The sequence below is a fragment of the Melanotaenia boesemani genome, chromosome 5, assembly GCF_017639745.1.
Source record: "Melanotaenia boesemani isolate fMelBoe1 chromosome 5, fMelBoe1.pri, whole genome shotgun sequence".
Classification (NCBI taxonomy): domain Eukaryota; kingdom Metazoa; phylum Chordata; class Actinopteri; order Atheriniformes; family Melanotaeniidae; genus Melanotaenia; species Melanotaenia boesemani.
In genome coordinates, this window is record NC_055686.1 from 11730901 (window position 1) to 11748386 (window position 17486).

The window sequence follows — 17486 nt, forward strand, 5'->3', positions numbered from 1 at the left end:
TCGCTAATAATATACTTGTGAAAAACATATTTCATCTGGTGGCCTCAGAGTTTTAATTTATTTTATTACATATTTACATGAACATCATATATTAGTTTAAAATTTATGATCTATCTCTTTGATCCTTAAAGCCTGAATCTAAATTACTTCATGAACTTCCCAACATTCCTTTATCGTCACCAGGGGAAAGACATTTCTTTCCCAGTCAGGGTGTACTGTATTCAGTTTTCCCAAATTATGCACCATCATCAGGTTGAATTTTGGAAATTTTGCCCCAAAATTAAAAAAATAATAGTTTAGCTGTATTGCTTTTAGAGCAAATATACAAATGTTGCTATACATACACTGTAAATTAATTTGAACATAAACATAGTGACACTGACATCCTTCTAACACTTAGATCTAAGAATTTAACAGACTGCAAAGGAGATGCTTTTTCATGCTGACCAAACAGAGGTAGTATAGTGTAGTATCAGAGTGTACCTTCTAATAACATGCTGCAGATCAGAAAATAGTGTCAGAGCTACAGGCTCTTTAGGAAAGCTAAGGTGGCTTAACAAAACATTAGCCTGCTAGGTGAGCTAAAGTGGCTAAACATAGGATTACCATGCTAGGTGGACTAATGTGACTAAACATAACATTAGACTGCTAGTTGAGCTAATATGCCTGAACATAACATTAGCCGGCTAGGTGAGCTGACATGGCTGAACTACTGCTTCACTTAAATAATTTGCATTTTGCAGCTTTTCAACATTAAGGATTTTGTCTGCATACATCAATAAATTAGCTAATGTTTAACCAATGTTAAGGAATTTGTAATACCAACATATGCAGGCTCACAGAGATGCTAGTGTTACAGCAGGCTAATTGTAGTGTCTCCTACTAGTTGTTTCTGGATGTCACTTTTTCATTAAAGCAGAGCCATAATAAGCTTGAGAATAAACAGTAGTGTTTTATCAAATCTCTTTCACACAGAAGACACTTTTGATAAGAAAATTCTAATGTATCTTGTGTCTGTTTTCTAAAAACTGTAATATTGTTAATGTACTATAATTTAGAAATTAGCTTTAAGTCTGTTGGATTTTTTTGTATGAGTAGAGAGTGTGTCTACAAGTGCTTTATCAACCACAATCCATACAGTTTCTTTCACACAGGCTCTCAGTACGCATCATTGCACCATATAATGATATGGAAACTACCTTTGGTGTCAAGTTGAAGAAAAGGCATGAGGAATATTAATGTGTTGGTTTCTTCTCATGTGGAGAAAGGAAATTTGCAAACGTGGAAAGGAAGTTGAGGTTTAGCTGACAGAGAGACTGGGTTTGAATTATGGTTCATATGGCAGCTGCAACACACATACATACACATGCAGACCAGAGGTCCTGGCTATCGATGCTGAGTGAGGCAGAGCTAGAGCCAAGCTGAGCAGTGAGCTGAATTTAGATGAGGAGTGTGGTTTGCTTTAGATAATAGCTGTATTGATTTGTGATCGATTCCATTACAGTAAAGTGCTTGGTACAATAATAGGACTGTGTAGAGAACAGATGCTAAAACGACATATCACACTCTGAACTTGAAACCGTTAATTAACAATAAAGAGAGAGTGATGTAAATTTTTTTAATTATTGTAATCATCAATAGATTAACAAATGGGCTGATTACATCTTGGGACACTTGATGGAGACAGCACAAGATAATTCTATATTTGTTTTTATTTTATCTGAACAAAAACTTGACCTAACCTTAACCAAAGTAAAGAGTACTTTGCTAGGCAGCATGGGATTAGACAAAACCTGAGGTCCCTAAGTTTAGGGGCTTGGAGAACAGACAGTAGCAGTGTACCGATTCAGGGTCTACGCACTTCGCAGTGCAAGTTCGTTGACTACATATGTCACAGTGGCGCGCAATATATCATCCAGCCTGAATCCACCCTACAAACCCACACTTCGTTTGGCCTGTTGCTGCTAGTGATGTTTTTTTTTATTTAGCATGTTGGTTTTGGAGTCACAAACATTACAAAAACATCTGAAATAAAAAACAAAAACACCAAAATGAACACAGACTGTACAGTTCAGTCCTTCTTAGAAATGATCAGGAGGAAGGAGCAGATGTATCAACGGTATGTTTGCTGGTAACTAGCCTGTAAAACTTTATGAGACAAGCCTATGTCAGAAAATCAGAACAACCTCTAAGGATTTTTTTTTCTTTTTAAAGTTTCTTTACAAAGATCTTCTACAGCCATTACACCTGAGGCATGGCTGCACTTACTTATAGCTCACACAGTTACTGTAAATACTAGTATGTGTTGAAAATTAATGATGTGAAACAAATTGCTGAACAAAAAAATGACAGTTTATTCCAATTATCATTTTGCTTTTTATTTTTTACCGTCCGCGCACGTTTTCATCACCTATTCTTTCTTTAAGGTACCAGTTTGTGTTGAAGCAAAGGTGCACATGTTTTTGTGTGCATGTATCGGTCATACATCTGGCATTAGCTGTATAATATCTGCTGCTTCATGCATAGCTGAAACCATGTTGTAGATGAGGTATTTTATCTGACTGTCACTGCAGTACCGCATCTCCTGCTGCTGCTCTGCACCACCTTGAGCTGAGGTGGAGTAAACACATGGTAACACATCTGAGAGGTGATAGCGGGGTGAATGGTTGTACCATCCTGTTCCCCTCAGTTCTGAAGTGAATTGTTGAACCACCATGATGACTTTGGTTAATTAGGTTTTTTTTTGCACTGTGATATGTGTGCTGCTCTGGTGTAAACACAGTTGAGGTTCTGAACTGCCCTGCATGTGCAGAATGAACTGTAGAGAGAGACACTTGCAAAAAAAAAAAAAAAAAAAAGCGACATTTCTGCTGTGGTCAGATCATGCAAACACAAATACCAGAACTAGGACTAAGAAGATTTTGCATGAATGTGCAACAAATTTAAACTGTTTCTTTTTGTAAAAGACCCCGTGTTTATTTTTATCAAGCTATGGGGTGTCTATATAAATGTATTTGTTACTAACGAGTCCCAGACTGATTAATAATCTCTTTTCCTTGAGAAAGCTGCCTGAGGTTGCAGTAACACAAACTGGCAGCATATTAAAAATGTAATAAAAGCAGGGTAGTTATTATAATATAAAGATCAACAGAAAACAAGATCCATTTAAAAATAAATTTTCTGAAAAAACACCTGATCTGAATTACTTGAGAGAAAAGCTGCTTCAGCTTGTAGATGATACCAAGATGAGTTTCCAGCTCAAAAGACAATCTGAAGCATTTTTTTAAAAATGTTGCTTTGACAAAAATGTACATTAGGATCCTTTTTATTAATAAGATGTGACTGAATAAACTAGGCTGAGCAGCGTCATCAACAGGTGTCTGCAATAAACAGATCTGTAAAATTGTCATTTAGTCCAGATATGAGAGAAAAATGGAGCATCATCTCGTTGCCCTAAACTCTTTATAAAAAGTTCTCTAAAAGCAAAAACAAATGATAATTTTTGATCTGAACGTACACATCCATCAAGTCTTCCTCAAAATCTGCAGTTTCCATCACTTTTTCCTGCAGCACATCTTCAAATTCTGCATAAAAAATGATGATGGAAACTTGACTACAAGCTGAAGACATCTTCCTCGGCCTCGGCTTTGGTGTATATTCATTTGTAAATCAGAGGAAATTTCTGCTATTGATGCCTAATTTGTCAGCTATGAATAGTAGATAATGGTCTAAATTATTTTACATATGTGGATATGGATGCCTGCTGTCTTACTTACATGTTTTCCCGCACCAACATATAGGATACAAATGAATCGGTGGGTTGGTAGGTGTTTGTGTGCAAATGCAGCATGATGGTCATTATAAACTGCTGGTGACTTCAGCTGTGAGATATATAAAACATTAGTTTAGTTTATTAGTTTATTAAAGACCCACTCCGTAACTTTCTGAACTTAAAACTCTGCATTCCTAACTAGTTTGATGGCACAGTAACATCTATTATGTACATTTAAAAAACATGAAGCCGTCGCTGCGTGTCGTGCAACTGAGTTTTGGCTTTGCATATACATCCCACTCTAGCAAGCAGTTGTAAACAAACCAGCCATTTTGAACAGGCACTGTGGCTGATTAAGCAAAAAAAATGTTAGAAGACAGTGGCCACATTTACATGAGAGTCTTAATTCACCCGTAATGTAGAATAAAATTAAATCTTCTTTAAAATGACCTTGTAAACACCTAATTCCAAATGAAAATGGCTATTCTTAATTAAACTTAAATCCAAAATAAGTGGCTGGTTGATTTTGATTTTAAATCCGAATTGAACAATTCCTCGATCCTTCTGCACATGCTCATTCCCCTGTCCTGTCGCAATGTCAGTACGGTACTCTGTCTCCTCCTCAGCTAACAAGAGTGAAGTAATACGCTAGTGTCAAGCCGCTTTTTCAAAACTAGAATCCAAATTAAAGTGAAAATGGTTGTTATTATGTGGTTTTTCATGTTGTAGACAAACAGAAGTAGGGACTGGAGTTTGTTTTCTGCCCGTAGATGTAAATACGTCACGTCCCCTCTCTGTCCAATCAGAACCCTTCCCAATTCCCAGATCTTAGGCAGAGTTGAATAAAGGCCATTAAACGTGTTTTCCATGTAAACCTCAATTCAGAATTACTTTTCCATGTAAACGCGAAGGAGAATACTTTAATTCTGAATGATTTAATTCTGAATAATTCATTGTGAATTAAAAAAACATCCGTGTAACTGTGGCCACTACTGGAGGAAGAGAAGAAACAAAAGAGAGACAGAGCCGTCATAAGTAAGATTCAAGAGTCAACATAAGACTGTTTTTTTACTGTCTGGAGGGAGCTCAGGTGCAGGTAGTACTGTGGATCAGTAGGGTTCACGTCACTGAGAAAATGGTAAAAGTTAAGTAGTGAATCTTTAAGCTTAATAGTAACATAATACCATTTTTTTTTAAAGTGATTAAAAAGACAAAAAAGGAAAGAAAAAGCTGAAAAATTGCAGTAAATTATATTAATTGTATGAATTATATTAACCAAAAGAAAAAAACTACCTATACTCAAAATTCCCAACAGATGTTTCATTTAAATCCATGTGTCCAGCAAAAGCAGCAGGAAAGAATTTTTCAAGGTCTCTACTTCTGTCTTTATGTTTGTCTATTAAAAGTGAAGAGTTATTATAAGTGAATATTTAATCACACTAAGGTTTGTCAATATAAAACTAAACTAAATAACACCTGCACTTATACAGTAACAGGTCATTTTTAATCTAACATTCGTGCTCCTCCAACAACAGAATAAAGACGGTAGAAATGGAAATGTACATTTTGTTTCCATCCTGTATTTGTTCTGTATTTTATCTCTAAATATATTTTAACTTAAAGCCTGAAATTTGTGATGGCAGTATAATGACATATATTGTTGATGATTGTTTACATGTCTGCCATCTTTATCTAGAGGTGGAAAGTAGTAATAGGTTTAAGCTCTCTTTCTGAAGGCATGGCCTGGTGCTTGTTGCAATTTTGTGACTTCGGCACTTAGAGGGTTAAATTAAAAAATTGTATTGTTTTACATGATTTCATATCATTGTTCAAGTTGTCCAATAGATGAACTCCATGGCTTGTAGGACAATTTCTTTTATTTTTTTGTTTTTTAAATTAAACGTTATCCTTATGAACCATATTTACCTTCCCTCATTAGAAACAGCCCCTGGATACTCTGTGTTACTTTTTGAAGAAATAAACTGTTCATGAATTGTGAACTTTTAGGTAAACTAGATCTTTGAATTTAAGTGCTTTCAGAATTGGTTGTTTAAAGAGGTTTGAAGAGGATTGGTATTATGAGTTTAATTGTTTGATTATCTGAACAACTAGCATTGCTAACAATTCGTTTTCCTTTTTTTCTCAAAGATGTATATTAGATCTATGTTCAATTTCAGATGTGTTCCCCCATACTTTCAAATGAGAAGTGTGACATATGGGAGAGCGAAAGAACAGTACAAGATGAATAGTGAAGCTTACCTGAGGGGGGAGTTCACTCTGTGTAATACTGCAATTGATATATAAAAAAAACAAAAAAAACTTCATCTTAAAACTATCTGATGTCATGAAAATATCTACTAAAGCAGCACTTTTAAAGAAGCCTTTTTTTTCTGTTTTACTGGGAATGTTATTGAGCGTTTCAATCGGAGGAAACATTCATCACTCTAACAGGGCAGGAATTCTTCAACTAAATTGCTTTAATCCAGGAAATTAACACTAAAGTATTGACTCTCCTGTGAGCACCGCACAGGTGGAGAAAACAAGAAAAGAGGATAGAAATGAAAGAAAAGGAGACAACAATGAAGGAATCACAAAATATTTCCACAGACCGAAAGGATCAAGCTTGTCCAGCCTGACCCGTCCTGACGGCATCCACCTGGCTCCTGTGGTTTTCTAATAACATCTGACATGATGTTCTGCAGAGCTTGCAAAAAGTCAAACAAGATTTCTGACACGCAAGCTTTGCCTCAGAACCATCATTCATCATATTTAGCATCTAATATCAGACCTCTGTGGAGTTTAATGATGAGCTGACCCATTCATTTAAATCAGGTGTGCTGAAGGAGGAAAAGGAAGGGATAGCCGGATCTGTTTAAATCATCCATTGGCACATAATCACACTTGTCCTGTAGGCTCATCTGTCCAAATTATTCCTGTCTCAACATAAAACTTACATAGAAATGATTTTTAAACTCAGATGTTTCACCAGCCTGCAGAAAGTCCTGAAATGTAAAACATTAAAATAGACTTTTAAATCATGTAGTTCTCGGCTCAGTTTCAATCCTAACACTAGTCTCTGTACCTTCCATTTTTCATTTCACTCTGTGTCTTTTTTCTTTGGGAAACATCGATCTTCTTGGGATGAATAAATGAGTACTGCCCCTCAATCCACAAAACGAACACCATCCTACACAGCAGCCTGAAAAATGGATGGTTAGGGGCTACTGGATGAATTGGGATTTGGCCCCTGTGGTTATATCAATGTTTAGGGGGGGGCTGCAATGCTTGTTATTGCAGCATTAAACACATTTTAAACATGCCACTTCAGACAAAGCAAATTTCCATAGCATAAATCATTTTAATATAATAAGGTTTCGCATTTTTCAATGTTTCAATGTGTGAAAATGTTGTACTGTAAATTGGCAGTTTTGCAATTGATGGAAATGTTGACTAATAGCTGGTTGTTGATGATTGATAAATTCAGTAAAATTGACAGAAGTATAGAAATATTCATGGCTATATGAACTGTAAACATTAGCTGTAAAATGCTTCACACCTACATTTATTTTAATATCCATTCAGACATCCAGACTAGGTTCCTGGAAAGTAAATCTTTTAAGCAAATTTGCTGTCATAGCTGCCGTCATCACTTCTAATTAAACACATGCTTTAACAAACTTTTTAAACATCAGAGTTATCGGTAAAGAAATCAGTGTCACCCTAGAACAAACAGGCTTGCAGATCGTCACGGTGACGGCTGAGGCCATAATTGGAGATGTTGCAGCAGTCTGTGTCATGAATGCAGGGTTTACAGTGCAGATTATTTTCTGTGTGTGTGTGTGTGTGTGTGTGAGAGAGACTGGTTTTTATCCTGTTCCTTCACTCTGCAATTCAAACATACTTATCAACATTTCTGAGTTATTTTCACAGGATCATTTCCTGTTCCTGCTCAGGTGTCTCCCCTCCCTCCTCTTCATCTCACTCATCTGTACTTCACACACACTTATCACCATTAATGTGTTAGATCGTTTCACACCAAACTGCATACGTGTTGTTGCCTCCCTCTGTATTCTCTCACACAACTGCTGTAAATACTCCATTTTCTCTCACACACAGTTCTTCCTCTGTTGGGATTTGAACATTGTCTCGCTCTCTCTCGCAGCATGGGTGCTTCTGGGTTTCTGATTTACCCAAAAGTGACATATAAATCTTAAAATAGACTCAGTCAGGATTCAGATCAGGGGCTCGTGTATCTTCAGCTCATTTGGTTTGTTTTTTGTCGTGCTCCAGATCCAAAGTCATGTAGGGACGTCATTCTAAACACTGATTTTTTTTTAATCATTCATCTATGTAATGTTTTGCATTGTAGATGAAAGGTGGGAATTAAATATAACCTATTTTTGTTTTAATCTGAAATCTCCAATTGCAAAGTCGGCATAAAATATACTAATAAATTAATGCAAATGACACAGTTTTTATTATCAGTACAAGGTAGTGACAAAAGAACACAAATTGCTTGAATGTGGAGAAAAAAAATCAGATAGTAGCTATTTATCAACTATTTCATGGCAACATTTTTGACTTGTAATTGTGGTTTGCTGTATATATGCACATATTGACGCAGCAGTGATCTTCCTCTATTTGGTCTATGTGGGCTTTGATTTAATGAAGTAGCTTTAAAAGAGCTTTAGTTTTGCCAAGTTAAGAGCTTCAGCACCTTCAGATTGTTGCTCAATTCAAATGATGTGTTTCTCTTGGGATCTGGTCTTTTAAAGTTGTACAGTGTTTATACTCCATAACTGAGTTTGTTTTTTTCTAAACTAAACTCCGCACTGATCTCTATCAAGCAGTTACAGCTATCATGTGGACAAGTCTTTCTCTCTCTCTACAAAAACACTAGAATATACTAAAGAAGCAAATTCTGGTGATTCAGCCTGTTTTGCTCTCCTGAATGTTGAGAAGTCTGGTTTCACATCACACACTGGAAACATCCAGAAAGTTTTAGTTTAAGCATTTCAAGATGCTCTAGCGAACATTTAACCAAATTCTGTTAAATTTCTTGAGATTGTCATAGTTTATTTACCATACTCTCCTTTATATTTTTGTAAGTTTTTATATATTTTTTTTTAAATTTACCTCTGACCTTGTGTCACCTGAGCCAATCTCTTTTACTCTAATTGGTTTAGCTTCTCACTGATGGCTCACTCACAACTTCTCCCCTGACAACTGCACCAGAATATCAAACATGCTAGATATTTAGTCAGAGTAGGGACCTGTCCATGAGCCTCGTAGATCACGTCTTTGGGACTTTTACAGAGTGACTAACAGCTGCCGATTGAACCGCCAATTTGTGTCCGATCTAGTCTGTTTATTCGCAACCATCAACATTTATCTGTGACAGGAATATTGGGTTAGAAAAGTCATTGCGAACCAGGTCTAGATGCAGCTATAGAAACAATCATTTTTTTTTCTCTTCCATTTCTGTCATATAATCCATCCCCTGTGTCTCAGTGATAACAATAATGCGTTGAGCCATTACACTTCCTATAAACTTTGTAACTTCTGATTGGCTGCTGCTCCATGGACTCCTGACTCTGCATAACACTAATAGACACGTTCAGTATAGCTGCTTGATTAATGCCTGTATTGTACTGTAATCTTTTAACTTTCTTTCATTTATTAGTCAGATATAATATTCAGTTTTATTATATTTATTTAAAGATAAAGTTGAATTTAAAGTTAAACACCTACTGTCCCGAGTAACTAGTTATTCTTATAATGCTGTAACTCCATTACTAACTCAGTTACTGTTTGGGAGAAGTAATCATTAAATATAACTTTTTTTAAAGTAACACATGAAACATTGCTCGTATCATGTGCTCAGTACGGTGTGTGCCCTTTCATTTTCATGTGCCATTGCTTCTTTGACCTTAAAAACAACAGATGACAATAAGAGAAGACAAGATACATTAACACAGGGATCTCAAACTCTGGTTCATCGAGGGCCATGGTCCTGCAGGTTTTAGGTGTTAGAATTTGACAACAGGCTGTTGGATCCATTTCATTTGAATCCGTCAAGGACTTGAATTTGGAATCTCTGCACTAACACATGGAAATACATACAGTACAAAGAACTTAAAGCATCCACATATGGAGATGATTAGATCATAAATTTCTGTCTTATCTACATAAAACTGTCTTTGTTGAAAGTTTAGCCTCTTAAATCTCTTCATGATTAAGTGCATTTTATGCACAGAATCAGCGCTTTTGTGCACAGAAAGTCACTGCACATAGTTTCATACGAATTTTTATATATGTACCCAACAGATGTCACCAAATCCATGTGGGAGCTTGTTGTGTGTTTTACCTGCTAGGAAAATGTTACAGTTTAAGACTGTAGTGATTTACAGTAAAGCTGCTATGCTGGGACACACACAAACACACACACTCACAGATAATCTTGCATATTCATAAGGAAAATAAGCTCTAAAGACTGGAATGAATTAATTGCACACTGCTGGGCTGCCAATTCCAAACACACAAACACACTTTGTTTTCTCACACAAACGCTGAATACAATGTTTCTGTGTCACACACCAACACGCAGTACACAAACACACACCGTTTCTCCTTCTCGGTTCACCTCCCACATAACTGCAGAACTATAACAGTGAAATGACTGAGTGGCTGTGAGGATCAGCTGCTGTAGTTCATGACTCGGCTTAGTGGAGAGAAAGATGAGAGACTAGAACAGAGGAGTAGGAAGATGAGAAGAAGAGAAAGCAAGGAGAGGAAGAGGAGGAAGAAGGAAAAGAAAGGAGGAAATGTGAACATGAAAAAAAACAGACAGAGGAGTCAGAAATGCAGGAGACTGGTGGAATAAAAGGAAAGGAGAGTCATTAAAAGGATGTAAGGTAAAGCGAAAGCATGGGTGGGGAGCAAGAAAATGAGGAAAATAAGAGTAGAATAGTGTTGAAATGTGGGGAGGTGTTAAAAACCGGTTACCAGTAAAGAAAGGGATGAAAGGTTAAAATCTAGAATGAAAATAAAGGTGATGAAAAAAGAGAAAATGCACACAAGGAAACTGGAAAAAGGTAAAATGAAAATGAGAAGGAAATGCTAGTCAAGATGAAGAAAGCAATCACTGGGGAGAAGCAAAGTAAAGGAAACGATTTCAGTGAGGGTAAATAAGATAATATGGAGAGAGAAGAGAGGGGAAAAGGTGGAATTACGGAGATTATAGCAGTAGAAAGACAGGAAATAAGGATAGAGTACATACAGGAAAAGAGAGAAACAAGGAAAGTAAAGCTAATAAAGAGAAGAAGGCTGAGTCAATGAGAAGATGAATGAGTAGCATAAACAAAAAAAAGAAGGCAAAAAAATAGGGGAAACAAAAGAGAAGAGAATCAGCAACATTAGGAGGATCTGATAGAGCAAGGAGTCGCAGGAGAGGTAGGGAAGGGAAGAAACAGATTGAGCAAAATAAAAGAAATAAGAGGAAAATGTTGGTGAAAAGCAGTTCATTCTCACCGTCACTTCATCTCATACTTGTATGAATGATCACTCAGAACCTTTTGGTTTGGCGTTAACTCACATGGCAGCTCTTCAGGTTAGATGCTCAGTGTAGATCGAAGTAAACGTCTGAAACAAACAGTATAAAACTGGACAAAAATCAACTCATCACCATGGTAACCCAGATAACCAGATACGCTTCTAGCAGAAGATAGAAATGCATAGTCCAACATGTCTAACCATGATGCTCTCTTAGCTTAGAAATGTAAAAAAGAAAGTGAAACAATAACAATTCAGTACGGATGAACACTGGTCTTTACTCAACAGACTCAACCTTTTTCTCTTTGTTCACTGTTTGGGTAGGTTTAAAATCCCAAACTATTTGTTTAGGTTAAGGCTTAGGTTAAGTAAAATGCCTCCCGAGGTGAAGATTTTTATTGACTCCAACCTTACTGTTTTATGTGTGGATAGAAAACCAAGCTTTTTGACTTGTGACATCAGATTGTGCACCACTATGTTCTTAAATCGAACTTTCCAAATCAGCACCAATCTGCCCTTTGTTTCCATGACAATGGCAAACCTAGCCAGAATTGTGCTGATGTTTGCTAACAGGACTCAACATGTTTGCTAGTTACAACTAGCTATATTAAGTAAGAGAATGTTCCAGTTTTAGACCTGGAGTTGGTAGCACATGAAGATGGGGTGGTGTGTAGCAAAAAATGGGAAGATTTTTTGGTATATCCATGATATTGCTGATGCACACTGAAAGGCATGTTTTAATGTGGATGGAGACATTTAAATTATAAAAGGTACTTTGCAGGTTGTTTTTTATTTATTTATTTTATTTCTTTACGAATAGGGACTAGGCATATTAATGTATGTTTTCACGTAAATATACAAGATTATAGCTAATGACTTGAAAACAGTAAAATATAATGACATAATACATGGACAACAGCATAAGCTGAAATGCTTACAGTATAAATGCAAAAGGCATCTATTTAAAAATGTGTCTCTATATCTACAATGATAACACACATTTATGAATATATACAGACGTGGACAAAATTGTTGGTACCCTTTGGTTAATGAAAGAAAAACTCACAATGGTCACAGAAATAACTTGAATCTGACAAAAGTAATAATAAATAAAAATTCTATGAAATTTAACCAATGAAAATCAGGCACTGCTTTTCAACCATGTTTCAACAGAATTATTTAAAAAAATAAACTCATGAAACAGGCCTGGACAAAAATGATGGTACCCTTAACTTAATATTTTGTTGCACAACCTTTTGAGGCAATCACTGCAATCAAACGATTCCTGTAACTGTCAGTGAGACTTCTGCACCTCTCAGCAGGTATTTTGGTCCACTCCTCATAAGCAAACTGCTCCAGTTGTCTCAGGTTTGAAGGAAGCCTTTTCCAGACGGCATGTTTCAGCTCCTCCCAAAGATGCTCAATACGATTTAGGTCTGGGCTCATAGAAGGCCACTTTAGAATAGTCCAGTGTTTTCCTCTTAGCCATTCTTGGGTGATTTTAGCTGTGTTTTGGGTCATTGTCCTGTTGCAAGACCCATAACCTGCGACTGAGACCAAGCTTTCTGACACTGGCCAGCACATTTCTCTCTAGAATCCCTTGATAGTCTTGAGATTTCATTGTACCGGCACAGATTCAAGACACCCTGTGCCAGATGCAGCAAAGCAGCCCCAGAACATAACAGAGCCTCCTCCATGTTTCAAAGTAGGGACGGTGTTCTTTTCTTCATATGCTTCATTTTTCCATCTGTAAACATAGAGCTGATGAGCCTTGGCAAAAAGTTCCATTTTTGTCTCATCTGTCCATAGGACATTCTCCCAGAAGCTTTGTGGCTTGTCAACATGTAGTTTGGCTTTTTTATGATTTGTTTTCAACAATGGTGTCCTCCTTGGTCGTCTCCCATTAAGTCCACTTTGGCTCAAACGACGACGGATGGTGCGATCTGACACTGATGTTCCTTGAGCTTGAAGTTGACCTTTATTCTCTTTAAAAGTTTTTCTGGGCTCTTTTGTTACCGTTCGTATTATCCGTCTGTTTGATTTGTCATCAGTTTTCCTCCTGCGGCCACGTCCAGGGAGGTTGGCTACAGTCCCATGGATCTTAAATTTCTGAATAATATGTGCAACTGTAGTCACAGGAACATCAAGCTGCTTGGAGATGGTCTTATAGCCTTTACCTTTAACATGCTTGTCTATACTTTTCTTTCTAATCTCCTGAGACAACTCTTTCCTTTGCTTCCTCTGGTCCATGTTGAGTGTGGTACACACCATGTCACCAAACAGCACAGTGACTACCTGTAGCTTATATATAGGCCCACTGACTGGTTACAAGCTTGTAGACACCTGTGATGCTAATTAGTGGACACACCTTGGATTAACACGTCCCTTTGGTCACATTATTTTCAGTCTTTTGTAGGAGTACCATCATTTTTGTCCAGGCCTGTTTCATGAGTTTATTTTTTTAAATAATTCTGTTGAAACATGGTTGAAAAGCAATGTCTGACTTTCATTGGTTAAATTTCATAGAATTTTTATTTATTATTACTTTTGTGAGATTCAAGTTATTTCTGTGACCATTGTGATATTTTCTTTCATTAACCGAAGGGTACCAACAATTTTGTCCATGAGTGTATGTGTTGATGTGTACTTAAAGCCCCACTACTGAACTTTGGCAGGTTGTCTTGCATACCATCTCTTCTCTGAGCTCTCTCCAACCAGTAAAAGTCAGTCTAATATTGACTCTTATTTCATCTCTTGCTCTGTCCCTTTTTTCTCTTTCTCTTCCCCTCTTCTTCCGATAATGTTTCTCCAATAAAGCAGCCTCTGAGTACGTTCAAAACAGCCAGTGTGTTGATATCCATTTACTAGTATGTGAAGTGGCTGTGAAACATTTTTTCTTAGAGTTGAGATTCTACTGGCCAATGACGGTTCCAGTACATAGTAATTGTCACTGTGCCATCAAAATGAGACATGCAGAGACCTAGTAACTGTATGAGACAAAAGTATGTGACATAGCCCAATTGGCTTATAATTGGACAAAAAGTGTCATAAAACATAGTTGTAGTAACATTAACATAACTTTAGGCCAAGGGGCTGCCTTAGCAAAATAAACAAAACATGTGATCCAAAATTAATAGGAAGAAGATTCAGGAGAAAGTAAATGACTGACTGACAAAGGAGAACTTGGACGAACACAATGATGACAATGAAAACACTAGACAGTAAAGACAAGGCAATGAACAAAGGAAACCAAGGAGGATTCACACTGAATCAGCTTATAACCTAATACAGAGCAGGTGTGGCAAACACAAACAAAAACCAGGTGGATAAGAAGTGAAAAGGAGCAGGTCCTTTAAAATACAAGAGGAACTAAAAGGAAAACAGAACATAAAGGGGGCGACAGTGGCTCAGGTGGTAGAGCTGGCAATCCAAATCTGGCTCCCTTGTTGTGTCCATGCGCAGGATACTTTACCCTTTTTGCATCAAGTGTTGGCATGTTTGAATGTTTGGTGGTGGTCGGACAGGCCGTTGGGGTGGATTAGCTGCCAAGTTTCTGTCAGGCTTCTTGAGGGCAGCTGTTGCTGTGTGAATCAGAAGTGAATGAATAATATATTCATTATAAAGTGCTTTGGGTGCTTTGAAAAGTTCTACATAAATCTAATGTATTATAGAAAAAAATCTATTCTCAAGATATAAAATCATAAAGTGCTTCACAAGAGCCAGCAATGTAAAAAAATAAATAAATAAAAATTAAAAAGCAGGTTTAAAAAGATGTTTTTAACTGGCTTTTAAAAGCGACCACATAGTCCACCAATCTCAAGTCCAAAGGAAAAGAGTTCCAGAGTCTGGGGTCCACTGAACATAAAGCTCTCTCTTCTTTAGTTTTTAACTTTGTATGGGGCACCATCTGCATATACTCTCAGAAGAGCCGTCTCAGTAGAATGAGATCTACGAAACCCTAACTGAAAATTATCAAGACAAGATGTGCTTATCCCTAAGATCTTAGCCATAAGTGGAAGCTTGGAGATGGGTTGGTAATTGCCAGGGAAAGAAGGATTTCAGAAGTGGGTGAATGACAGCAGTTTTTAAATAAGCAGGTACCCTGACCAGAGGCCAGTGAAACATTGACAATAGTGAGCATCCTGAAACCAATGCACTGTAGGACATTTTTGAACAAAGATGTGGTTAAAATGCCCAAACAGCAAGAAGAAGCTTTCATTGTACCAATAAGTTTGGCTAGCTCTGGTAAAGTTACAGGTGCAAAACTGTCCAAGATAACAGGCAGAACTGGAGTGGAAACTATTAACACAGATGCTGAGGAAGGGATATTTTTCTTACATTTCCAACTTTATCAGCACAAAAGGAAAGAAAACGTTGACAGCCCTCATTTTAGGATATGGGATCAGAAGGTGTAGCAGGAGTAATGATGTCACTAATAATGTGGAATAACAACTTAGTGTTACCTCTGCTCTTTAAAACTACTTAAGAAAAATATGTTACCCTCACTTCCTTAACTGAGTTATAAAAGGACACTAAGAGATCATTTAAGTGTAATAAGTGCACTTGTAAATGAGTTTTCACAGTTAATAGATAAATTACTAAAAACACAGTGGTAGTCAGAAATAAAAATGTCATCAGAACAAATAAAATCAAAGTTTAAACCCAAAGAGAAAATTAGGTCCAAAATGTGTGTCTTTGTGTGAGTTGGGCCGGAAGCATGCTGAATAAAATTAAGAGTCCATGAAAGTTAAAACTCTTGGTAAAGAGGTCAGTAAGGATGGTAACATCCCCAACTACAACCAGCCCAGACAGTTTTTAGGGTGGATGATAAAAAGTCACTGAAATCCTTAAACAATGTGCTGTTTGGACCAGGTGGATGGTATACTACAGCACAGTAAAAAGGATCCTTTCCCTCGATTTTTAATTAGCTGCACCTAAGATGAACTAGATGAACAACTTCAAAACCGATTCAAGACCTTCTCCATGACCCGACAACCGGGGCTGGCCGATAAAAGAGTACAAAACTGACCTTGAGACCAAAGAGACATTAAAGGAGCATGACAAAGTCAAGAAACTAAAACACAAAACCCACAGACAATGACATAAGAAACAAGTTCGGTGGTTTGTTTCACAGATCTTGATTAATTTGATTAGATGAAGTTCACCAACCAACTTCAGGTAACTTGGATGAACCAAGTGGAGCCACAGAGAAGCAGCCCATAGCTCCCCATATATGAAGCTAGCCGTTTAGAGCCTGTTTCAAGAAATGAATTTCTTGGAGTCTGACAAGATGGACTCTTGTGTTCTCATGTGTCTCAAAAGAACCCTGCTGCTTTGAAAAGTAAGAAAAAATCACAGCATAGCGGATGGAACAAAGTCGCACCATAATGTCACTGGTGCTAGGGGTTTCCCAGAAACAGTACACGTTTTCTACAAAAAAGAAAAACATAAGCTTCCCCTCTTTTATCCTGTGCTACTACATGGACAGTGAAACCACCAACAGAGAACATGTGGTTCTGGTCTGTTAAAGTCTTGAAGAGATTGCTGAAACGCAGTGTGAGAGGGTTTCTAACCAAGTGTGACAAAGACAGAGAATAATTAGGAAAACATAGGAAAGGAGAAGAGAGGAAACAAGGAAAGGATGGCAAATGAGGAATAGATTAAACAAGAGAAGGGGAGGAAGCAGAGTTCTATCCCCTCCTTTTTTGTTCTTCATTTTTCCCCATATGTTCACAACCTCTCCTCTCTCTTGTTTCATAACTGACAATATTTCGCTTGGTTGCTTCATTCATCATTGATTCAATTCCCCCTCTCGCTCAGTTTCTCTCCTCACTTACGCAACAACCCAAATATCTAGCTTACACTGCACACACACTAAAACAAATTTCACCTCCACACATGTTCTCACGCCATTACTCAAATGCTGTTCATGAGGAAACTGTCTGGACCTGATTGATATAGTGATCATTTCCACACAAACTGCAATAAGAATAAATACTGCAGTCTTGAATATTTTATGCAGCGTAAATATACCCCCCTGCAGACAAACCTCTCAGTTGTCATTCTCTTGATGTTTTGTCGGGCGCTGCCAATTGTTGCTTCATCAAAAATTCAATAACTACTGCTGTAACTGTCACAAAGAGATGCCCCAGAGGAACAGAGG

The 17486-nt window shown here is 37.2% G+C and overlaps 1 protein-coding gene across 1 annotated transcript in view; it reads left to right on the plus strand.

Annotated features, from left to right (window-relative positions):
* Positions 1-17486, plus strand: part of trpc5a (transient receptor potential cation channel, subfamily C, member 5a) — a 168288-nt gene that overhangs the window by 130012 nt on the left and 20790 nt on the right. The window lies entirely within an intron of this gene.